We start from the raw sequence: 23,031 nt of genomic DNA, 5'->3' as shown, positions 1-23,031 counted from the left end.
TGAATGTGATTCCACTGTACTTCTTTGACTGGTTTTACTGAATCAGTTACTTTGTGGGGGATCTGAGACTCTTCCCCACAAAATGGAGAAGACATCAAATGCAGCTTGAACAGAGGTGTAACTAAATGTCCAAGTTCTATTTATATGAGGACATTTTTTCTTAAAACAGGGAAAGTACTTGGTGTTTGTTCATTGACTGGTTGGTTCCTTTTGTAACTCTTTTGGTAAATTTTGTGGAGTAATTGACACACTTTAATTACAATGAAAAAAAATGCATGTTTGAATGATTAACTAATAAGTTATACATGCCAAACTAAAAATAGCAAAACTTTATGACGTTTAAGGGAGATATTCTATATCCCTTCTTCTAACCTATAATTCTATTCTTTCCTGTAATTGTATCTCTGAAGTTCTGGATCAATTCTCATTTGTTTAAAATGTTATTTAAAAATAATAAAAAACACAAAAAGTAACGAACTCAGACTGACAACACAAATTTATGTGACAGTCACTTCACTCCCACTCCTTTGCTTTACCACATAGCAGAGGGAACCCACTTACCCTGTTTTTAACCTTTCTTCTATGTTCATAGTGATCCCAAATACGTAGGTGGTCATGCTGTTCTTTAGCCCTTCAACTTACCTTTCCCCTTAACTATGGCTGTGGCTATCTTTCTAAGTGGGTCCATTTAGTTTCTTCACATGTGTTGCAGCCTAGAGGACTACTAGGAAAAGATGATGTGGCAATGAATTTTCTTTGGTTTGGCCCATACTTGGAAAGATTGAATTTGAATTCCATTTTGAGACAGACACTTTGGCTTTTATGTATTACACCTACCATCATTGCTATCATATCCTCTTAGAGATCTAAAGCATTTACACTTATATTCCACTAGATTATACAAATTTATTTACTTAACACCTCATATAAGAACTTGAAGTTGCACTTCCTCTTTAAATTTTTTATTTCTATTTTTAAAAAATGGTGTTGTGCTGTGCTGTGTGTTATTTTCTTAGTTGAGATTTTAAAAGTGAGATTAGTCACTTGTGGGATATTACACAATTAAAATCTTTCATAGACACTGCACATTACCCTACAATACAAAATTAACAGCTTACACTTCCAAAAATAATATATGAGTCAATTTTCTCAACATTCTTCACCCATAGGTAATATCAACTTATTCAATATTTTTTCCATTCAGACTGGTGAAAACATTACTATGATTTTAGCCAATCAGTATTTTAAAATCTTTTCACATGTTTACTGAATGTATATAGTCTGAGAGTTGTTTATTCCTATACTGTGACTGTTTTTCATTTGAATATATATGAAACATAAAATCTTAACTCTTCACTATAAACATTTTTTTTTAAACTCACTTGGTTGGTTTTGACTTTGTTCTTCATCCCTTTCCATGTTGAAGTTTGGATTTTATGTGTGGATGAAGTTAGAAGTAGTAGCACAGGAAGCAATAATAAAATTTGGTAAACAAATTATATACAATAATACTGTAGCATTAACTAAAGAATAAAGCCTTTTTGACACGAAATTCTTCAACATTTAGCAAATATATAAAACAATGTTTATATGCAAAGCATATCTGGGCATATCATGCAGGAGGTCTGGGTTTGCTTCCCCCAGGAACATACAGAAAATAAAAGGAAGTAAAAAAAAAACCCACACACATAAATGCACGGGTGCATACACGCACATGCACACACGTGCGCGCACACACACACGCAGCTAGGCAAGTGCTCTATCACTGAACTAAATCTATAATCCCATAATAGTACAGTTGAAAGCTTAAAACCAAGTATTCAAACTTTCCCTAGAATATCTTCACTATAATGTGATGTGGAAGCTAGTATTCCTTTGGGATTTTCATTTTTCATTGGTATGTGTTTTCTAAAATTGTAGGAAACATGTACTCTCTATGTTGTATTGTTTTGGCAATGTTGCAGTTGTATGAAGATCAAGTCACTCTCCCTCTCTTTTGGCATCTTCTGCTTCTGTATGTTTGTCCTGTGAGTGGGGCTACTCATATTGAATTCTATCTTTTACTTTGCCATAGATTTTCCAGGATTACTTCATTGGAACTAGGTATCTTCCACTGATATTGAACCACAGTATTATGTGGGCTCACTATGAGGGTGATAACATTGGCTAAATTAATATATCAACAGTTTAGAAAAGATTTTTTTCTGAGTTTTGGCTTGGAAAACTTATTAAATCTTAATGCTGATTGTATTTTCCCCAATACCATATTAATTATAGACAAAACAAACTCAAAAGACAACCATGTGCCTTTTAATTCTTTGTTGTTGGTTTGATGTAGCACCAACTGTCTCCCTTTAAGAGTTCTGGACTATGGAGCCCATGCTTAAAAATCATATGTAAGTCAGGCCTTTATTCCCAGCACTGAGGAGGCAGAGGTAGGAGGGTCACTATGAGTTTGAGGCTGCCCTGAAACTACATAGTGAATTCCAGGTCAGCCTGGGCTAGTGTGAGACCCTACCTCAAAAATTAAAAAAAAAAGTAAGCAATGTTCCACTTTAAAGTGTATATTCAACTAACCTGCATGTAACATGTACATCCCAATCTAGAGGTTGTTCTGTAGTAGTAGTATAGTACTTGGGTGTGTTACTGCCAGTCTTGACCTTCAGACCCACATATTAAGGTGTTACTTCAGATCTCTTGCTGTATTTGCCATACATGGAACCTGGTGCTAGAATAGGAGAAAGAAGGCTGAAACCATATGTCTGTCTTAGCTGAGTATGGTAGTTTGAATATATGATCCTTAAAATATTAAGTGTTTTATTAGCTTGTAGTTTGGAGCTGCAGCCACCTGGCTGGAGGAGGCCTCATTGGGTGGATCTTAGGGTCAAGCCCTAAGATATGGAGGTGGGTTTGAGAACACAATCGAAAGATAGGCAAAGTGCCCAGTTCTGCCTGGAGTTCCTACATTGTGCTGTGTGGCTTTTGGCTTATGGTTTCTCTCTCTGCTTGGCCCTTCTTCTGCCATTATGGAACTTCCCCTAGATCTGTAAGCTTCCATAAATATCCCTTCCTCCATAACAGTGCCTGGTCTGGAAGTGTCTGCTACACTGAGTAAGTAGATAGAGACACACAGATAAAAGTAGACATCTCCCTTATAAATATAAGGAGGACAGATGGGCCCAGGCCCAGCCTCAGGGAGCAAGAACAAGACAGGTCTGCTCTTGACTACAAGAAATTCAAGAAGCAACAGTCTGAGGCACAGTAGCCCTGCCCACTATTAAATAAACCCAGTGAAAATGTGATTCTTGTGACTTGTGATGCATCCTTCTAGGGATAGGTATGAAAGACAGTGAAAAGCAGCCGCTCAGAGAAGATCAGAGATGGTCACATCAAAGATGATGTCTATGGATAGAAGCTTTATTTCTGGGAACTAATCCTGAAATGTTTAAGGGTATGCTTAAATATTTTATTTATTTGTGAGGAGAGAGAGAGAGAGAGAAGAGAAGAAAATAGAAGAGAAGAAAAATAGGTATGGCCCTCTTACCACTGTAAACAAACTCCAGATACATGTGCCACATTTCTATGTGAGTACTCTGTCATCTCACCCAGGTTGGCAGGCTTTGGAAGCAAGCACCTTTAATTGCTGTGCCATCTCTCCAACCCAGAAGATAACTAATAGTCCCCATCTATAAGGCTGTCCTATTCTTTGCATTCATATTTTACAATGAGAATTGAACACTGATCCAATTAGCAAACAAGATGTTAATCTATAAATATCTTTGGAATTTTGTGCTCAAGTTTTCCAGGTTTACACTTAAACACCTTGCAAACTGTTTTTAATCACAGCAATAGTGAGAATGGACCACAAAAATTCTGACTGCATTGTTTTGATTAAACATTAGCCTCACACTTAGATATTTGTTATTTACTTCATGTAGGTAACTATGTATTAGATGCAACAGGAACACAAGTGTGAACATGACTAAGATCTGGCTAAATAAGTTCATGGTATCATAAAAATGTTAAACATGAGGCATTAGAGTTATACAGTCAGAGTTTGACATCTGGTTAAGCCAAAAACTGTCTCAAAGCATGGGTTTCGTTAGCTGTAAAATGGGGATAATAATGAGGCTACATGAAAAATTAACTGAGATAGTGCATATAAACCATCTGGCGTAGAGCACGGAACTGGGCAAGTGGTTAATACATGGTATTACCATGATTCTGATAATGGCCGCGGACCCACTGCTGCCTCTAGTGGATAAAGCGTGAACTACAAAGTGCTTGTCATCTTCCAGGTTATCCCTCCGAGGAATTTAGCCAGAGTTTTCATCTGTTATAAAACTTGCCATGTGGCTTCCGCTTGCTGACCACAACTGGTTGAACTGGGAATTGAACCCAGAACTCTGAGTTGTTGTCCTGTTGACATATGTTTGAATAGAAGAGCTACTGTTGTTAGCCTTAGCACCGAAGCCCACTGACAGTTGCAGCACCCGGGAGTGAATCACCTTTAGCACCATGGGGCTGTATACTTCTTTGCTACATGGAGCTCATGAGTCATAAGTCATATTAGTTCCAGTGCTGAAGAAGCTCTCCCAGGCCTTCGTCACAATAACCTGCCCGTGCATAGTCTCTCTCTCGCTCACCACACACATATATAATGTATCTTAATCCTAAAGTGCAAAATACTGTTTCTCAGGCATTATTTTTCATATCTCTGGTATGCCTATAGAGCTGTGAGTGATTATAACTGTACTGGGATTCTCGCCTACAGTTTGAGAAGGACTGCCTCAGGAAAGGCGTTGATCTTAATGCTTTGCGAGCATGAGGGAAGGGGAGCAAAATTCATCACAATCACCTCCATTTCCAACAAGACATTTTTAAATACCACATAGGCAGACCAGTAAACTACTGAATGGTGATGGTATATATTCCTTCTTATTAGGGTCTCAGATTATCCCCAACACAGGAAGTATAATAGTACTGACAAGTGGAGATTTCTGAGTACTTAGTATTCAACTTAGGCTGCAGAGATTCAGAGATCCTCTAGCCCAGTGGGCTTAGTCATCTCTTTCTGACATCTCTTGTGACACTGTCATCATTTTTATGGTCTGTGCTGTCTCGTCATTGTATCTGAGTTCAGGATGGTGACTAGGGCAATAAGACCATAGATAAGGCAAGATCAATGCTTGGAGTAAACCTGCAGCCAGTTTCAGAGACTTCTTCCTATCAATTCCACTGTTGAAGACTTGGTGTGTGGCTGCCTTAATAGAAGGGAGGCTGAGAGATGGACTTTATGTGGGTCTTATGTGTCTCATGTGGAGAAAGGATTATTGAACAGATAGTATAGCCTCACCAGAGAGTCCCTGTTGGGAAACATGACATGCACAATTGTAGTTTAATATTTATGCTGACCAAGGGATTGTTGAAGGAAATCAGCTCTCATTGAATTCTTAGATGAGAAACGTTTATGATTTTTTGAAGATTAAAACATTATACTCAGAAATATTTTTACTTGAATCATTCCCATACTTGTGCATGGATTCAAATGTATCTTGTTTCCACTCTCAGGAAGGTATTAGCATAAGTAATGTAAATACGGACATGCTATGTATGAGAAGCTATGGCAGTTGATGGATGTGACAAGATATTTAGATGCAAGTTCTGCCATTTTATATGTGACTTCATCTAATATATTTAACATTTCTTGGTCTCATTCTCTAAGTTTTCTTAAATTTCAATGCTGCACTCCTCCTTAATTTTATCCCATCCAGAATGAATAAGCAGACCCCTCATTCTCTTATGACCTACAGCTTAGTTACAATCCTCCCTAGGTCTCTAAAGTCGACTCCGTTTCTTTCTCTAGCTGTACCTAAGGTGTTGTCACTTGATCTTTCAGTTCCAGACCACTCTAAGCCCCTCTGTCTTGACCTTCATATTAGCTACTCATTTGGAGTGAATCTCTTTCCTCTGTCATTTTCAGGGGTCTCATCCTGATTCTTCAGGTCTCATCACTGATGTTACTTCTTTTTAGAGACACTCTCAATCAATCACTCTATCTGAAGATTTTAAAATATTATTTATTTACTTATTTTAGAGAAAGAGAATGGGCATGTCAGGTATTCCAGCCACTGTAAACAAACTCCAGATATGTGTACCCCCTTGTGCATCTTGCCTACATGGGTCCTGGGGAATTGAACCGGGGTCCTTTGGCTTTGCAGGCAAATGCCTTAACCTCTAAGCCATCTCTCTAGCCCTGGAGTTTTTTTTTTTTAACCCAATATCACCCATTCTGTGCTCAGCTTGCTTTCTTCAGTCATGTTTGGCAATTATGTTATTTACCCATTTGTTTTCTTTCTATTTCCCTCATTACTCTATTAGCAGTCATTAAACCATTTGGCCTACTGAAATAAAGGAAAATGTCTATAGTATACATCCATTTAAAGCTATCACCTAAAATAGTACCCTACATCTAATGGATGTTCAAAAACTATTTGTGGAATAAGGGACTTGAAAAAAGTATGATCTGGTAATGAAATAATTTAATGTAATCCAAGTTAAAAATAAATTCATATCTTAAAATTTATAAAAAAATTAAAAACATATTTCAGTGAAACTTATTTTAGAACAAATTGTTTTCTTTTATTTTTGTCTTCTCTTTTGTTTCAGATTTATTATCCTATTTAAAATAGTTTGCTTTGGATACTTTTCTAACCCAGTTAAGATGAGAGGTTTGGGGGAGGGTACTCACCATTCTTAAGATTTCATTTTCTTTTGTATAATTGTAATCATGACAATCTTTATCAAATCCATGTTTATTTAAATATTTATTTTCTTTTGCCTATGTTGGGATTGTATATGTTGCTTTAATTAGTAGTGTTACTTTCTTGCTGCTAGATATATTGTTTTGGCATTGGACCAAAAACAAAACAAAACCAACACTGTGTAATCTGTAGAAATGCAATGGAAGATCACTGTACTCTCTCACTTATGGGTTAGGAGATGAGTGCCTATGCAGTCAACTAGGTAGGAGGGACTCCATGACACATTGTAATGCCATTTCTAGTTATAAGAAGATTCTCTTTTCTTCTTCTTCCTTAATCCTCCTATAGCCAGAGAACAAATTAGAGAACAATGAGGTAAAATAAAATTGGATGAGTTATTAAAGAAATCCACAGATATGTAGCTCTGTTGGTAGGGTGCTTACTAGCCTATCATGCATGTAGTCTGGGATTCAACCTTCAGCACTGCATAAACTGGGCATGATGGCACATTCTTGTCATCACGCCCTTGGCTACACAGCAGTTCAAGGCCAGCTTGGGATGCATGAGATACTGTCTCACGAAAGAAAGAAAGAAGAAAAGAAAGGAAGAAAGGAAGGAGGAAAAAATCCATTACTTTAACAAGTTTCTTTCCTGAGTGATTCATACAAAGATTTTAGACTCTAATGGGACTTCACATAAATAGAAAATTAAATGAATTACATACTTTTGTTTTTTTTTTTGCTGGGTAAAGAAAAATGATAAACATCTTCAATAGTTGTTCATATATATTAGATAATTATATCATAAAAGTTATCATTGTAGTTCATTTATGAATTAACTCTTTCACAGATAAACAATGAGCTATTTTTTAAACTAACTTCACCTTTACAATGACCAAGAAATAATGAGGAAAATTTTTACACAGGCAATAATTGTAGCTACATTATTATGTAGCATTATCGATGTCATGTAATCTCCTTACACTGCTTGACACTCACCTCTCTTTTTATAATTGACAGCTTCTATATTTACAAACAATAAACTATAAATCCTTCCCCTCTCCCACTTTCCCCTTCACAAATCTACATTCTATCATATCCTCTCCCTTTCCATTAGTCTGTCTTTTATTTTGATGTCATTAGTTTTTCCTCCTTTTATAAGGGTCTGTGAAGTTAGTGCTAGGCACTGAGAGGTCATGTATATAGAGGTCAATATCTCTCTGGACAATTGCATTGTAAACAGTCCTACTCTTCCTTTGGCTCTTACATTCTTTCTGTCAGCTCTTCCGCAATGGACTCTGAGCCTTGGAAGGTGTGATAGAGATGTTTTAGTGCTCAGCAGTCCTCCATGATGTCTTCTTATCACTATTGTGCCTTTTGAGTCATCCCAGTGGTCACTGCCATCTGAAAAGAGAAGCTTCTGTAACCAAAAGTGACAGTAACTTTAATATATAGGTATGAATGTTAAGTAAAGTGCTTACAGAGCAGTTTGGTGAGCATAATATATGCATTTAGCCAGACAAGAGCAGGCATTACACTCCTAAGAGTTATGACCTCCCCCCTATAGGATTTTGGTTAGGTTTTCAGTACCAAGCATGTATTCCCTCCACAGAACAAGTCTCTAGTCCAATTAGACAGCAGTTGGTTTCCCCCATAACAGAAATGTCATAATTTCACCCATTCAGTCGTTTGGCCTGGCTGGCCAGACTTGAGGCTTACAGTGCCCAGTGTTTTCACCACTGGTGACTTCTGTCTCCCATGGGGCTGCATGCAGTGCAGCTTTTTCCAGCTTTCTTTTAGCTGGTCTGCAGGGAGGAGGTTTTCATCTCAGCCCTAGTTTGATTTCTCAGTGATCTTTCAGGCCAGGCATGTGGAATCTTTAGCAGTAAGGTCTTACTATCTATTTTTGGTGGGGAAAAAATAGTCTTGGCCATAACCTGTAATGTTTTGGGGGCATCAGGGACCTCCTTGCCCAACAACTCACTGGAAGGTATCCCATCCCTGGCATCAAAATTTTTTTAGTAACAATCTATGGCTTCTAGGTATGTCATTATCCAAAAAAGTAGGTTATCAAATGGCTTATTTACAATATCGGGAATTTGGATTTACTCTCCCACCACCCTTCTTTCACTGAATCTCTTTCCCTGACCTCACTTAAACCATTCCACCCCCAGTAATCTGTTCACCTACTTATATATACAATACCATCCCCTTAAGTCCACCCCTCTTCTCCTTCTCTTATAGCCCTTTTCTAGCTTACTGGCCTCTACTACTGTTTTCTACTTCAACTCACACACAAGTCTGAACATTTGTAGCTAGGATCCACACATGGGAGAGAACATGTGACATTTGACTTTCTGGGCCTGTGTTACCTCATTCCAGATCCATCCATTTCCCTGCAAATTTCATAATCACATTTTTCTTTACCACTGAATAGGACTTCATTGTATAATGTACCACATCTTCCTTATTCATTCATCAGTTGAGGGACATCTAGGCTGGTTCAATTTCCTAGCGACTATAAATAGAGTGGCAATAAACTTGGGTGTGCAAGTATCTCTAAAGTACTGAGAGGAGTCCTTAGGATATATACCTAGGAGTGGTATAGCTGGGTCATATGGTATATCTATTTTTAGTTGTCTCAGGAACCTCCACACTGATTTCCTCAATGGCTCTACCAGATTACATTCCCACCAACAGTGGAGAAGGGTTCCTCTTTTTCTACAGCCTTGCCAACATTTATTGTCATTTGTTTTCTTGATGATAGCCATTCTGACAGGAGTGAGATGGAATTTCAAAGTACTTTTAATTTGCATTTCCCTAATGGTTAAGTATGTAGAACATTTTTTTGATGTTAATATGCCATCTGTATTTCTTCTTTAGAGAACTCTCCTTAGTTCCTTAGCCCATGTTTTAAGTAGGTTGTTTGATTTCTTGATCTGTTTTTTTTAGTTCTTTGTATATTCTGGATATTAATTCTCTGTCAGGTGTATACCTAGCAAAGATTTTCTCCTATTCTGTAGGTTAAAGTTTTGCTCTATTTACAGTGCCCTTTCCTGTATAAAAGCTGTAATTTCATGAGGTCCCAGTGGTTGATTAGTGGCTTTATTTCCTGAGCATCTGGGGTTATATTCAGAAAGTCATTGCTTATGCCAATATGTTGAAAGTCTTCTCCTAATTGTTCCTTTAGCAGTTTCAGACTTTCAAGTTTGATATTAAGGTCTTTGATCCATTTGGACTTGATTCTTATGCATGTAAAGAGATAAGGATCAATTTTCATCCTTCTGCATATTGATACCTAGTTTTCACAGCACGATTTGTTACAGGCTATCTTTCCAATGCATATTTTTGGCATTTGTGTAAAAAATAAATGGCTGTATCTTGGTCCTCTATTCTGTTCCATTGATCTACATGTCTGTCTTTGTGCCAGTACCATGCTGTTTTATTACTATGGCTTTGTAATATAGCTTAAAATTGTGTATGGTGATACTGTCAGCCTTATTTTTGTTGCTCAAAATTGTTTTGGATATTTGAGTTTTTTTTGTGTTTCCATATCAATTTTCTGATAGTTTTGTCCTATTTCCATGAAGAATGCCATTGGAATTTTAATGGGGATTGCATTTAATGTGCAGATTACTTTTGGTAAGAGTGGCATTTTTGCAATATTAGTTCCTTCAATCCAAGAACATAGGATGTCTTTCTATATCCTAATGTCTTCTGCAATGTGTTATTTGAGTGTTTTAAAGTTTTCATAGTAGAGATCCTTTACTTCCTTGGTTAGATTTATTCCAAGTTACTTTATTATTATTATTTTATTATTACATATGGGCATATTTTGTATGTAAACATCACATGTTGGTACCATGCTTTCTCTCCTCCATGCCCCTTTTCTGAAGAGGTATTCCTTGTTGGGGATGCAGGGTAACCCCATGAGGATTGTGGGAGGGGCAATGTCTCTGTGCAAAATGTCCCAACTTGTGGCTCTAAAAATCTTTCTGCCTCCTCTTCCACAAAATTTCCTGAGCCATGCTGGGAGCAATTTACATCTGCTTCAGTGATGGACACATAGGAGCATATGGATCTCTGGTTTGGTAGGTGCTGAGTATCCTCAGTATCTTTCTCCATCACCCTTGTGCTGATTTAATCTTAACCAAGAAAGGAACACTCTTGCTCATGTCCCCAAATCTTCTGTGGTTTCAGCTGGGGCTGGGGTGGAGTGTGCTGGTCATTTACTTCCTCGGGTCCAGTTCCCATCTGGAAAAGAAAAGCTGATTTTACAATGGTGAGTGAAGTCAGCACAAATTAAATGAGATAACCATTATTAATTTAGAGAGAATTAAAAGGGTTAGACACTTGTGTAGTCTAAAGTTAGTGGGAGCTTGACAATGGAGAGAAGAATCATTATCTGGATACGAATCTGACTTGTTACTCAGTTCCAGATATGATCTCCTTTCCACTGAGTGGATCTGCTAGCCAATCCAAAAGCAGTTGGTTACTTACCATGGCTGTGTGCACTATTGCACTTGTGTGAGCATCACATCAAGTTATTTGTTTCTTAGTCACTTAGACTTTGAGTTGCTCAGACAAGTGTTGGCCATTTCCCCCTGGTAGCTTATGTAGCACCTTCCAGCACTATATGGGCTAATTGTCTGGGGACTGGCTCTGGGCCATGCCAACAGCATTTGATGTCTTCAGCAGTAGGGTCTTACTATTAACCTCTGGTGGGTAATCAAGTGCTCTGACAGAAGTTTGTCTTGTTTGTTTTGGGAGATCTCATAGATCTTTCTGATCAGCAGACCATTGTGGATGTAGACCACATCCTGGTACAGGGAATTATAGGCCAGCACCAAGGGAAAAGAAAAAAGAAGAAAGAGAAACCAGAGAAATTTGAGGTTAGGTTTCATCTCACTCTCTCCAGGGCCCTTCGATTCAGGTGCCTCCTCTCACGTCCTCTTGAGGGTTCCACCACTTAGTCTGACTTCCAGGATATAGGATTCTATGGTACCAGTTCAATTTGGGTTTACTCCTGTGGTCCCCCGCCTCACTCTTTCCCTTCCCCAAAGTCCTATTGTGCCTCTTGTCTAAGCTGCAAGATGTTATTTAGTTATGTCAGAAACTTGGGCTGATCCAGGTTAGGAACTGCAGATGAGTGAGATCATGTGATGGTTGTCTTCTCTGATTGTGTGAGTTCACATAAAATGATCTGTTCCAAGTTCGACCATTTTTCTATAAAGTTAAATGTATCATTTTTTCTTACTGCTGAGTAGAATTCCATCATGTAGATATACCACATCTTTGTTATCCATTCATCCAATGGTGGGCACCTGGATTGATGCCAGTTTTTAGCTATTATGAATTGAGCAGCTATAAACATGGTTGAGTAAATATATCTGAACTGAGATGTGGAGCTTTTAGGGTAAATGCCCAGTAAGGGAATAACAGGGTCTGTTGGTAACTCTATATTCATCCTTTTCAGGAGTCTCCAAATTGATTTTCACAGTCATTGTACCAGCTTACATTCCAAGCAACAGTAAATAAGTGTTCCTATTTCTGCATAGCCTCGCCAACATTTGTTTTCATTTGATCTTTTAAAGTTTGCTATGCTTACTGGGGTAAGGTTGACTCTCATAGTTGTTTTAATTTGCATTTCACTGATGGTTAGGGATGTTGAATATTTTCTTAAGTGTGTCTGAGAACTTCATATTTACTTCTCTGCCCCACTTTTGGAGTAGGCTGTTTGATTTTTTTATTGTTTAGTTTTTTTGTGTTTTTGTAGATTTTAGATATTGGGCTTCTCTCAGTGGTATAGCTAGCAAAGATTTTCTCCCATTCAGTGGGTAGTCTATTAGCTCTGCTTATGATATATTTGTGCAAGAGATTTTTTGCTCCATGAGATCCCATTGGTTTTGCTTGTTTAATTTTCTTGGCTACTGGGGTTTGGTCAGGAAGTCTTTTCACAGAATTTTGTATTGTGAAGAGTGCTCCCTATTTTTTCTTCCAATAATTGAAAAGTTTAAGTTAAAAAAAAACTAATTTATTTATTTATTATTTATGAGAGAGAAAGAGACAGATAGAGAGAAAGAGAGAATGGGCACTCCAGGACCTCTAGCCACTGCATACAAACCCCAGACACATGTGCTCCCTTGTGCATGTGGCTTACATGGGTCCTAAGGAATCAAACCCGGGCCCTTAGGCTTTACAGGCCAATGACTTAACTGCTAAACCATTTCCCAAGTTCCCGAGTTTGAGATTTTATAATGAGGTATTTAATTCATTTGGACTTGACTTTTGTGTATGGCAAAATGAGTGGGTCTAATTTCATTTTTTTACATATGGTTCATCCAATTTGTGCAACACCACTTTTTGAAGATGCTGTCTTTTCTCCAGTCTACGTTATTGGTACCTTTGGCAAACATCAGTTATACTTGCTTGCCCTGAGGTCTAGAGGTTCAATTCTGTTCCATTGGTCTATGTTTCTGTTTTTATTCCAGTACCATGCTGTTTTTGACACTATGGCTTTGTAACATAGCTTTAGATCAGGTATGGTGATAGTACCAGGGGTATTTCTTTTGCTTAGGTTATGTTTGGATATCCAAGGCCTTCTGCCATTCCATATGAATTTTGAGATCATTTTTTTTTTAGTCTATATGAAGAATGATGCTGGTATTGCATTAAATCTGTATATTGCTTTTGGTAGACCTGATATTTTCACAATATTTATTCTACCTATCCAGGAGCATGGGAGGTCTTTCCATCTTTTCAAGTCCTTCTATATTTCTTTCTTTTGTATGTTTTCATTATATAGTTCTTTCATATCCTTAGTTAGTGTTTTTCCAAGGTATTTACTTTTTTTGTTGCTATTGAAAATGGGACAGCCTCACTGATTTCTTTCTCTGTGTATTTGTCCTTTGCATATAGAAAAGCTACTGATTTTTTTTGTATCCTGCCACTTTGCTGAAGGAATTTGTCACCTTCAGAAGTTTTGGGATGGAGGCTTTTGGGTCACTTATATATAGGATCATGTCATCTGCAAATAGGACTAACTTGACTTCTTCCTCTCCAATTTGAATCCCTTTTATATCTTTCTCCTGTCTTATGGCTTTGGCTAGTACTTCTAGTACTATGTTGAAGAGCAGTGGTGAGCATGGGCACCCCTTTCTTTTTTTTTTTTTTTTTAAATTTTTATTTATTTATTTGAGAGTGACAGACACAGAGAGAAAGACAGATAAAGGGAGAGAGAGAGAATGGGCGCGCCAGGGCTTCCAGCCTCTGCAAATGAACTCCAGACGCGTGCGCCCCCTTGTGCATCTGGCTAACGTGGGACCTGGGGAACCGAGCCTTGAACCGGGGTCCTTAGGCTTCACAGGCAAGCGCTTAACCGCTAAGCCATCTCTCCAGCCCGGCACCCCTTTCTTGTTCTTGATCTCAGTGGGAACTCCTTGAGTTTTCCCCCATTATTATTATATAGCCTTTATTATTATAATATAATATATAATATTATGTTTATTATTATATTATTATTATACATAGCCTTTTTGTGTTGAGATATAAACCTTCCACACTTATTCTTTCCAGTGTTTTTATCATGAAGTGCTGTTATCTTTTGTCAAAGTCCTTCTCTGCATCAATTGAGATTATCATGTGGTTTTCATGGTGTAGTTTATTTATGTGGTGCATTATGTTGACCGATTTCCATATATTAAACCATGCCTGCATCCCTGAGATGAGGTCTACTTGGTTTTTTCTTCCATTTGCTTGGAATATCATTTTCCAAACTTTTGCACTGAGGAGGTGTCTATTATTAGTGGTGAGGTAAGTTTCTTAAAGACAAAGTATAGAAAGGTCCAGTTTTTTGATTCATCCTGATAACCCATGTCTTTTGGTGGGTGAGTTAAAACTATTCATATTTAAGTTTGTTACTGTGAGGTTTAAATTAATCCCTGCCATAAGGTGTTTTATCGGGTTGGGTGCTTACTTGTGTTAGGTACTGTTTTGAGCCTCATTTATTTTGGTTATTGTAATTTTCTTCTTGTTGACCCTTGAGATTGGTTGTTTGAATGTTCTGTGTGGAGTATTTCATCAAGTATTCTCTGTAGGTTTGGCTTTGTGTTCATATAATCATGGAGTTGACTTTTTTAATGGACAATTTCTCTTTCACCATCTATTATGAGGGATTTTTTTTTTTTTTTGGTAAAGTAGCTTGGGTTGGAAGCCATAGTTTTTTAGACTTTCAAGTGTTCCATTCTAGGCCCTTCTGGCTTTCAGGGTTTCTATTGAGAAATCTCATGTTATTCTAATGGGATTGCCTTTGTATGTTGTGAATTGCCTTTCTCTTGCTGCTTGTAACAGTCTCTCTTTGTTTTCACTGTTAAGAATTTTTTCTGTGATATGAATTGGAGAGTTTCTTCTTTGGTCTTACCTGTTTAGTGTTCTGTGGGCTTCTTATATCTGGATGGGTCTCTCTTTTGCAAGGTGTGGAAAATTTTCTTCAATAATTTTGTTGAGTATGTTTTCTATGCCTCTGGTCTGGATTTCTTCTCCTTCTGGTATACCCATGTTCCAGATCTTTGGTCATTTTAGAGTGTCCCACATTTCCCTCATATTCTTTTCACTTGATTTTTTGAACTTAGCAAAGTTTTTAGCCTCCCAATCAATTTCTTCTGTCTTTTCTTCCAGGGCAGAGGTTCTGTCTTCCACAAGATTAACTCTGTTGGTGAGTGGTTCTAGAGAGGTTTTAATAAATTCTATTTTTTTAAGAGAGAAAGGCATGCTTCTCTCTTTTGACAGAGAAAGAAGGGAGGGAGGAGAGAGAGAGAGAGAGAGAGAGAGAGAGAGAGAGAGAGAGAGAGAGAGAAGCGCCAGGGCTTCCAGCCACTGCAAATGAACTCCAGATGCACACACCCCCTTGTGCATATGGCTAACATGGGTTCTAGGGAATGGAAGAACCTGGGTCTTTTGACTTTGCAGGCAAATGCCTTAACCACTGTGCAATCCCTCCAGCCCAATAAATTCTATTTCATTCTTGTTTTCTGTTCTGTTATTTTGTATCATGTCCATCTCCCTTTTGAGGTATTATTTCAATTCAAATTCTGATTTTCTTGATGCTTCCTGTAGTTATTTCTTGTAGTTGATCAAACCTTAATTAAGTTTAATCAACTGGTTGTTGAGGTCTTCCATTTCTTGACTTACCTTCAATTTGTTCATATCTCTTTGGAGGGTTCTAACATGTTCTTCAATCAATTTAAGGCTACTTTCATAGGCTGAATGCTCTAGTAACTGATTCTGTTCAATTTCATTGATAACACTTGTTGGTTCTTTGATAGTTTGCTTCAAGTTCAGCATTTTTTTTTTTAAAATCGTGGTCTCATCGATTATCATGTTTTTATTTTGGGTATGAATTTCTGTTGATTTCTCTATGATTTCACAGGAGGCTTCTATAGCAGGACTAGGCAACCTTAGTGGAGATCTCTCAGTTTTCTGACTTTCATTGGCTTTTTTGTGTTGTTATCTACCCATTTTAAGAAGACTCTTTATTTTATTGAGGAGGGGGCAAGTTTTTGTCCTTTGACCCATCTACCTTCTGACACAGGTGAACAGGGATGTTGGTACCTAGTGGCCAGTCAAGATATCTCAGTGAAAAGCCTGATTCCACAGCTCACACAGGGCCCAGGCCTCTCTGAACAAGGCACAATGGGACCTACCAGGACCAGGGAACTAGGAGAAACAATTGAACAGGGATCTGGTGTACTTGGTGCTATGCCCTCCAGGACACAGACCAGTGCAGGCAACCCAGACTGGGGAGATGGAAAGAGCCCACATACAGGGGTCTGGCCTATCCACTCCAGACTGCTGAGCCTTCTCCAGGCACTGTCTGTGCAAAGGACTCAGACGTGGAGGAAGTGGGAGGAGCCCAGAAATGGGTCTGGCCTACTCACTCCAGATTGCCATACCAGCCTGCACACTATCTGGGCAAGCAACTCCTTATTTATTCATTTTTTTGACATAATTGTGAATGGTAGTGATTCCCTGATTTCATCCTCTGCATGTTGTTAGTATATAGGAAAGCTTTTGATTTCTCTGTATTTAGTTTTATCCTGCTATGTTGATAAATGTGCTTATCAGCTCTAACAGTTTGCTGGTAGAGTCTTTAAGGTCTTTTAATATTAGGATCACATTATCTGCAAATAATAATAATAATTTGATCTCCTCCTTTCCAATTTGTATCCCTTTTTATGAGTGCCTCTTGCCTTATTGATATAGCTAAGACTTCTAGTACTATATTAAATAAAACTGGGGACAGTGGACATCCTTTTCTTGTTCCTGATTTTAGTGGAAAAGCTTCAAGTTTTTCCCCATTTAGTATTATGTTGGCTGTAGTTTTGTCATAAATAGCCTTTATTATGTTGAGATATGTCCCTTCTATTCTCAGTTTCTGTAGAACTTTAACCATGAAAGCATGTTGGACTTTGTCAAATGCTTTTTCTTCATCTAATAAGATGATCATGTGATTTTTTGTCCTTCAGTCCATTTATATAGTGTATTACATTTATCAGTTTGCATATGTTGAACCATTCCTGCATCTCTGGGAGAAAGCCTACTTGGTCAGGATGAATGATCTTTGATATATTCTTGTAATCTGTTTGCCAATATACTGATGATAATTTTTGCATTTATGTTCATGAGGGAGATTGGTCTGTAGTTTTGTTATTTTGTTCTGTCTTTGTCTGGTTTTGGTATAAGGACTCACCCCTTTATTCTTGTTGTAAGACACTCTCACATCATAGTGTAGGCTATCTTGAAGTTCACAATCCTCCTTCCTTAGACTCCTGAGTACTGGGATTACAGACATGTATCACCACTCCATCAGGTTTGCTTAAGTTTAATTTTTAAATTTTTATTTATTTATTATATAGATGAGAGAGAGAAAGAAAGAAAGAATAGGCATGCCAGAGCCTCTAGTCACTCCAAACACACTCCAGACACATGCACCATCATGCGCTTACATGCATGGGTTCTGGGGAATTCAACCTGGGTCCTTAGGCTTTGCAGGCAAGCGCTTTAACTGCTAAGCTATCTTTCTAGCCCCTTGCTTGTGTTTAAGCAAGGCGATTGAAAGCTGGAAAGGGAGAAGTGACAGCTGTTTTACCACAGCTCAAGCACAGCTCAACTTTACCTGGAAGGGAGTGGTAGCTATTGACTGGTCTTGGAAAGTTATAGTAACTTTGCAAGTGTCAGGTGAAAAGACAGATGATCCACACAGACTTCATTAGCACATTATTCTCTCTAAGGGGTAACTTCACACAAAGCATAATTTAGAAAGTTTTTACTGAAGCATGAAATCCCACAGATTAGAATCAACTCTGACACCAAGGAAGCCAGCATATTCATTAATAGATTAATTTTAATCTTTAGACTTTCTTTTGCACTTTTAAAATAACACACATGCATGTCACTAACCAGTCTGTGTATTTCATGTGAAACCTTTCTAGTCAAGAATTTTTTGAAAAGTAAACGGTTTTGTAAGACAGTGGCCTCATGTTTCCATATGTAATGTGTCTAGAGATCTCTTTTACTAAAGTCACTTCATTTTGTTCCAAGTAATGTGATAGAAGGGTATATTGTAAAATTGCTTGCAAATATGAAAGTCATGGATTTTATGCCATGGACTTAGGAAAGGAGCTTATGTTAAATTTTATACATAGAATGAATTTTAAAAAAATCTTAGAAAACAAATAAGGACCAATGCTAAGGAAAGAAAAATCAGTTACCCTCATCATCAGAGTATACACATTGTTAAGTATAACATTCTGTTTCTATTAAGACAGATCAGACACATTGAGTAGTCAATTGTAATATAAAAATATTTCAAGACAATCTGTTTTTTACTTATTGTTCATTTACAATAGCAATTAGAGCCCAAGTTTATAAACATGAAGCTTGTAAAATACCATTTGGATGTAATATGGTGAATTAAAAAAAATCAGAAAATCCTTAGTTTTAAAACACATTCCCAATGACTTAGAAACCCAAGCTGTAGCTTAGTATATATCATAATTAGCTTTGAAGATTCTTTATGCAGTGAATTCAGCTAACTTCTGTATTAAAGAAGGTATAAACAAGCCATAGTAAATTAATCATTGCTGTAACAGTCATTGTGATTTTAGGTGCTGAAAGTCTGGGCCAATATAAAGAGAATTTAAAGACATATATAGGGCATTTCCATATCTGTGGTTGGTGTTTAATGGTAGAATATTTTTTTGCTATTTTTATAGTATGTGTTGCAGTCAGGTTCACATTGCTGACAGAAAACACTTGGCCAAGAGCAACTTGTGGTAAACAAAAAAAGGGTTTATTTTGGCTTATAGACTAGAGAGGAAGCTCGACTATGGCAGGGGAAAATGATGGCATGAGCAGAAGGTGGATATCACCTCCAGGCCAACATCAAATAGAGAACAGCAACAGGAGAGTATGCCAAATACTGGCAAGGGGAAACTGGCTATAACACCCATAAGTCCACCCCCAACAATACACTGCCTCCAGGATGTGTTAATTCCCAAATCTCCATCAGTTGGGAACTTCGCATTCAGAACACCTAAATTTATGGAGGACACCTGAATTAAGTCATCACTTTCTACCCCTGGCCTGCATACACTAATAACCATTAATTATGTAAAATGCAATGCATTCAGTCCGACTTTAAAAGTCCCCAAAGTTTTTATCAATCCTATTGATATTCAAACATCCCATAGTCTGAGATCTTTTACTGAGCCACAATGCCAAAAAATCCCTTAAAAGCCCATAATGGCACAGAATAAACGTTCACACTGCAAAAGATGGCACTGAGCATAGCAAAGAAATACTCAACCAATACAATATTTAAAACAACCAGGGCAAACATCAAACTCTGTAGCTCCAAGTCGAACAACTCTAGCCAGTAACAAATCTCCATTTCTGATAATTCTAACCACTGACAAGTCTCTGGAGTTCCATTTATGGCCCTCCAGCTACACTACAGACAGTCTCGGGAAACTTCATCCATGTCCAATAGCTCTCCTTAGCAGCAATCTTGTGGTCCTGGCATTTCCACTGATCTCCCCTGCAACTCACAGTCAATTGTCATGGTTCCATTGGGTCTTCATGCAGACAATCCTGCTTCACACTGCCCATGGCTATTTCCAAAACACAAGACTGTGTTACAAACTCAATGACCCTCTGTCTCCTGCATTTCTATTCTCCTTAATACCATGTAGGATGTCAATTTGTTAACACAAGGGGGAATAAAGCAGACTTTGAAGAACAAGACATTCCTTGAGCATTCAGGCCCCTTCTAAAGAGTCTACATTCTTTCTGTTGTCCCAATGCAGGTTAGCTGGGCTAATCTCAATGGTTGTAATCTCTCATACAATTGCAAATGAACAGCCAGAAGTTTCAGCTCAAAGGTTTATTTCTAGGGCATATCCCTCTTCACATATCAGTCCATTTCTGCATAATGCAACCCTGCACAAGTTCTCAGGACATGGGTATAACAGCAAGCCTCTCACACAAACTGCTTCTAGTCTAGTTGAAGTAAAGCTCTTTCTCACCCTTATAGGCCAAACCTCAAAATCCATAGTTCTTATGACATTCAGGTCTTTCAACTCTGACTAGAATAGTCCACTAAGCTGTATTTACACTACTGCAAGGCATCTTTTAGGCCAAGTTGTCAAATTGTTCCACATTCCTCTTGAAAATGAGCTCCAAAAGGCCAAAGCTGCATAGTCAGGTTTCAAGCAGCAATAACACCACTCTTGGTATCAATTTTACTGTTGTAATCAGGTTTGCATTGATAGCATAAATCACCCAATCAAGAGCAGCTTGTGGGACAAAAGGTTTATTTTGGCTTACAGATTTGAGGGGAAGCTCCATAATGGTAGGGGAAAGCAATGGCATAAGCAGAGGGTGGACATTTCCTCCTTGCCAACATCAGGTATGCAACAGCAAAAGGAAAGTGTGTCAAAAACTGGCATGGGGACACTGGCTGTAATAACGGTAAGCTAACCTCAACAATACACTGCCTTCAGGAGATGTTAATTCCTGAATCTCCATCAGCTGGGAACCTAGCATTCAGAATACCTAAGTTTATGGAGGACACTTGAGTCAAACCACCACAGTATGATTATATATGATTATATATTTTTAAATTGTGTACATTTGTCTTAACTATTGTTTAATTATCTACTCATTTTTGCTTCTCTTTGTCATGTTATATTCATGGATGAATATTATAATCACTCTTTCCTCAGTCCCTTCTTCTATACTGACTGAATGATACCTGAAGGTCTTTAAGAGGACAAAGAACAAATAATACCATATACCATAAGTCAATGTTGAGTTCAAAGATTTGTGGTTCTGAGCACTTACTAATATCATCATAAAACTGCTACTGTTTAGCCTTCTCATGAGACATAATACTACATTATGCACAACTTCTAGAACTCCAGTTACTCATTAACCACACTTCTACAGGTGAATATAAGAGGTACCCATCCTATGGTATAAGAACATATGGAGAAAATAAAGAAGTTAAACAAAAACATACAAAATGGCATTAAGCATCACTGTTGGGTGGTAATTGAGAGGCCATGAAAACTATTTCATGATTAGGGCAAGGCCAGAAGGAGCTTGTCACTGCCTTTCAGTATGTCAAGAAAATCTAGATGGAAAGAGTTCTGAAAAGGGAGTAGGCTCACCAAGTTTGCAGAGAAAGAGAATGCATCAGGTGTAAGGTATATGGCCATGACAATGGCCTATTTGTGTAAGGGAAAGAACATTAAACAAAAAAAGTAAAGGAAAAATTTCATAGGAAAGATATTCTAACAAAATTCAACTCCTTCATGGACAAAAAATGCATTGAGAAGAAAAATAGTTTCGGTAGAGGAGCCACGCATCAAATGGGGAGAAATAGATCGGAATCCACTGGTCGAGTGCTGCTCACAGGCCTCAACACAAGAGAGGCTTAAGACATGAAGAAGCTGTGCATTTTAAAACATCCAAAGATACCATGAAGTCTACCAAATACCAACATGGGCAACAAAAACTCAAGGACAAAATATGTGTACTCAAATCTTCCTCATACATGGAAAGAATGTTTTATTTATTTATTTTTTAAATTTTTTTTTGTCATTTTTATTTCTTTATTTGAGAGTGACAGAGAGAGAGGGAGAGAAAGAGACAGATAGAAAGGGAATGGGTGGGCCAGGGCTTCCAGCCACTGCAAACGAACTCCAGATGCGTGCGCCCCCTTGTACATCTGGCTAACGTGGGTCCTGGGGAATTGAGCCTTGAACCGGGGTCCTTAGGCGTCACAGGCAAGCACTTAACTGCTAAGCCATCTCTCCAGCCCATGTTTTATTTTTTTAGTGCAGAAGTGCAGGGTTACTATGATTTGGTCTTTGAGAAGCTAATTTAAAAGAAATTCCAAAGTTTTCACTGGAGAGGTCTTTCACCCTCTTGGTTAGACTTATTCCTGTTAATTTATTTGAAGTTATTGTACATGGTATGTTTTTTCCTGATTTCTTTCTTGGCAAGTAGATTATTGGCATACAGAAACATTACTGATTCTTGAGTGTTGACTTTGTACCTTGCTGCTTGGCTGAAAGTGTTTATAATATCTAAGAGTTTTCTGGTAGAGTTGTTAGGGGCTGTCATATATGGGATCATGCTGTCTGAAAATAGGAAAACTTTGACTACTTCTTTTTCTATTCATAATTTTACTTATTTCTCTAGCCTTATTGTACTAGCTAAGATTTTTAGTACTATATTGAGCAAGAGTGGTGAGTGTGGGGACCCTTGCGTTGTTCCTGATCTCAGAGGAAATGCTTTTAGTTTCTCATCATTTAGTACAAGGTTGGCTATATGTTTGTTGTATGTAGCCTTAATTATGTTGAGATAGGTTCCTTATATCCTTTGTTTCTTCAGAACTTATTTCAGGAAGAAATGCTAAACTTTGTCAAAGGCATTTTCTGTACTTATTTACATGATCATGTAATTTCTCTCTCTCTCACTCTCGCTCTCTCTGTATGTGTGTGTGTGTATGTGAGAGAGAGAGCGAGAGCGAGAGCAAGAGAGAGACAGAGAGAGAAAGGAAAGTGCAAAGGAGATTGTGAGAAGGGAGGAAGAGATCTGTAGGGGAGGAGTAAAAGAGAGTAATGGGAAACATCTGACATGAAAGCAGAAGGGGGTCTAATCAGGGAGGTGGGAGATGAGCAAGGGCAGCGGTATGGGGAGAG

The sequence above is a fragment of the Jaculus jaculus genome, chromosome 2 (assembly GCF_020740685.1).
Source record: "Jaculus jaculus isolate mJacJac1 chromosome 2, mJacJac1.mat.Y.cur, whole genome shotgun sequence".
NCBI lineage: Eukaryota > Metazoa > Chordata > Mammalia > Rodentia > Dipodidae > Jaculus > Jaculus jaculus.
This window is presented reverse-complemented; position numbering follows the sequence as displayed.